Raw genomic sequence first — 3,556 nt, forward strand, 5'->3', positions numbered from 1 at the left:
AATTTCTAATACAAAAATGCTAGAGAACGTCAGAAAAAACTAACTAACATTAGACCTCAAAATGTTGCTATGCTACTTTGCCAGATATGTCTAAATCAACAATTTACTAGTAAAGCAATTAAGCAAATATATTAAAATCAAAATGATACCTAATGACATTTTTGTAATTGCTTTTGCTGATCAGTAAAGTGGAGAAGGAGAACTTCTGTGAAATAGTTAATAAGTAAACTTATATTAGGGGAATTTGCAAACATTATTACATATGAACCAAAAAAATAAAGTTAGAAATAGAAATAGATACAATAAGGTATTATACATCTACATTTTAATTTCCCTGTTAAATTATATTGCTTAGATTTTAATGACGTAAACTTTTATTATGTTTTGAAGTTGAAACAAATAAGAATTTGAATATTACATTCATAAGTTTTCAATAAAATTCTGGAAAGTAGACTTCTTAATTATTTTTGCAAATTATTTCATTTTGCAAGAAAATTAATATGTCAATAATTAACTTTACTTCTAAAGACCCTTCAACATTATGACATTATCCTAATTGACAGAAAGACTTAAGAAGTAACAGTATGTACAAGAAAAAGACATTATTTTCACCAACCAGCTATGTATTGGTGTTTGGATTTGGGTTGATCAAAATAGTATGTCCTCCATGTCTGAAATCGAAGTCAAATCTTTCATAAGGGTTTTCTCATTTTCTTAATGAACCTTATTTTCTTTTTAAGAAAATTGTGTCCAAAAAGCTTCATATTAAAAGACTCTATAGGCTTTCTGGACATCAAATAACTCTGATACAACGTGCATTTTAGCCAGTGAAGAGAGGCTTTCCCTTAGCATAGGAAGGCTGTTATAAGCAAGAGCACTATGAATAATTTCCAACTGTATTTTCAGAGTTTTGGTAAACCACAAGGATTTTATATATGCCCATGAAAGCAGCAAAACATGATTTCTGTCTTCTAAAATGTGATCATCTTAGAGTCTAACATGTTACCAAATAATTACAAATCAAATAATTAAGAATTGTGAATTATAATTAGTGAGTGCTATAATGGTGCCTCCAAAGGAAAAAAAAATAAATTCAATAGAAGAAATTTCATTAAAACCGTAAGGATCTTCCCAAATGTATGAGTTAACATGGGGTAAGGGATGCAAATGTCACGGTATCACAGTTGCTGAAAATCACATCAAAAGGCAGAAACTGAGATGAGTGTTTTCCTGATTTCTGCAAGTTGTCTTTGGTGATGTGGACTAGGAAGCACTTTTGCTATTTACAGGGCAAAACCTAGGCTTTGGTTCAGTAGCTCCATTAATGTATGCTGCCCTCTGGACCTTCATTTCCTTTCCAGAAATGTTAGGTGGTTAATAGAACTCAAGCACTATGGAGCCACTAAAGGAAGAGCTCACTTTCTTTCCAGCTCAAGGATTTTTGTGTGTTAGCTTTTCTAAATATAACTTGACTTGGTTTCTTCTGCTAAATTGTGTAATGGCATATTGTGTAGCCTTGTAAGGAATTATTAGATATATCTGCACAGAGCAGAGCAGATATTTCCTGTCAGAGGCCAAAGATCAAACTATTATTTTAAGAACATAATAAAAAAATCAAGCTTAGATAAACTGATTTTTATTTCTCTTTTTCTCCAGTGTGTCATTGAGGTTAAACCAGTGTACTCATAATACATCAATAGTACTTACGCCTAATATACCAATCTACAAAACTTACTGATAGTATAATATAAAACATTTCCTATCGTTCTTAAAAATACCTTGACAGAATGCATTTGTATTATATATAAAGAGTTTTAAAAATAATAATTTTGGAGCCTGGAGAGAATACAATTAGGAAAGCATTTGTCTTGCATACAATCAGTCTTGCACCATCTCATTCCTTGTTCCTACCAAGAGTGATCCTTGAGTGCAAAGCCACGAGCAAGATTGAAGCACAGCTGGGTGGGGCCCTCAAACAAACAAAAGATAAATACTGATTTTAAAAACTTAGCCACAGCCAACAACAATAAAATCATGAGTAACAAACTTTAACAATCAAAACATAAAAATGGGTCTGTTATACTGGTCGGCTGGAGCGGGTGCGAGGGTGGTACAATAGGATGGACTCTGAATTGGAAAGGAGGTTGACACTGGTGGTGGGATTGCCCTAGAACATTGTATGTTTAAAACCTAACAATGAAGAACTTTGTAAATCACCATGCTTTCAATAAACATTAAAAATAAATAAAAATTTAAAAATAACATTGAGACAAAGAAAAATTTCAATATGATTAAGGTCATTATAAAAATCATAATCTAGTGCAATTTTAAAGTAATTTGACTTCTTTTTTTAAATATGGAATGCTTCACGAATTTGCGTGTCATCCTTGCGCAGGGGCCATGCTAATCTTCTCTGTATCGTTCCAATTTTAGTATATGTGCTGCCGAAGCGAGCACAGCAATTTGACTTTCAAAGTTATTTACTAGCCATAGTTATCACTTATTTTATTTATAATATATACTTTATATTTATTATATATTGTATATATACATAAACATATATAAGTTAGACATACAAAATTGAATATTTATTTGTGAATAAAATAGTAATACTGAAATTATTTTACTTAGTGTCAGTTTTTACATTGATTTACTTTTATTTTTTGTGGTTTAAGAAAAACAGCACAAAAAAGACTTTAGTGTCCCACAAAAAACACATAACTTCTATAAGATAATATGCATGGAGTTTAAAATATTGTGTTAAATGTTGAATGGATATTACCAAGACCAAAGAGTAATATGAATACTGAATGGAAATAAAAAATGATCAGACTTTAACACCAAACCCAAAGTCAACTTCAACAGAATCAATACCCAATCTACAACAAGCAGTTACACTAGCAATGTGTAACTGGGGGCAATGTGGGGAGATATGGGATGCATGCTGGGAACAGGGGCAGAGGGAGTACAACACTGGTGGTGGAAATGGTCTTGATTCATTGTCACTATGTGCCTTAAATATTACTGTGAAAGATTTGTAAATCACTTTGGTAACTATAAAATTATGTATAAAAAAACTTATCCAAGTCAGCATATCAGTGGATTTTCAGCTCTGTGATGAATTTTCTCCTTTAATCACCTCTGTCCTTATCCTGAACCCCAGTTAAGCTACTTGATTACTTTTTTCTCATTAAAAAATAGTAAAGAAAACAATTGTATAGAACTTTCATGTTAAGGCCATGCCATTTGGTTGTGCTGTTTTACCTTAAAAATGATTTTTTTCCTACTAGTGCTGAAGTTTAGATAAATCTGTCAATATGTTAGTTAATTAAAGGACTTAAAACCTGCATCAAAAGTCCTATTCATCCCCTAACTGGAGTGTTGAATTATGTAAGTAAAGAACTCTCTGCTTCTTTCATCTCTACCTACCTACTTCCTACCTAACTCTCCTACCTACCAAGCTCATATTGCTACTTCTAAATTATTTAATAAGAGTAATAACACATGACATTTGATACTATTATTCTGCATTATGTCTGCTTCTTTTTGATCTGAT

At 31.6% G+C, this 3,556-nt stretch overlaps 1 non-coding gene across 1 annotated transcript; it reads right to left on the reverse strand.

The window, feature by feature from the left end:
- Positions 1-2,350: 2,350 nt before the first annotated feature.
- On the reverse strand, positions 2,351-2,457 carry LOC126005573 (U6 spliceosomal RNA). Its single transcript, XR_007494621.1, has one exon. It is a non-coding gene; the product is annotated as a U6 spliceosomal RNA (small nuclear RNA).
- Between the last annotated feature and the right edge of the window lie 1,099 nt (positions 2,458-3,556).

Source organism: Suncus etruscus, chromosome 3 (genome assembly GCF_024139225.1).
Source record: "Suncus etruscus isolate mSunEtr1 chromosome 3, mSunEtr1.pri.cur, whole genome shotgun sequence".
Classification (NCBI taxonomy): domain Eukaryota; kingdom Metazoa; phylum Chordata; class Mammalia; order Eulipotyphla; family Soricidae; genus Suncus; species Suncus etruscus.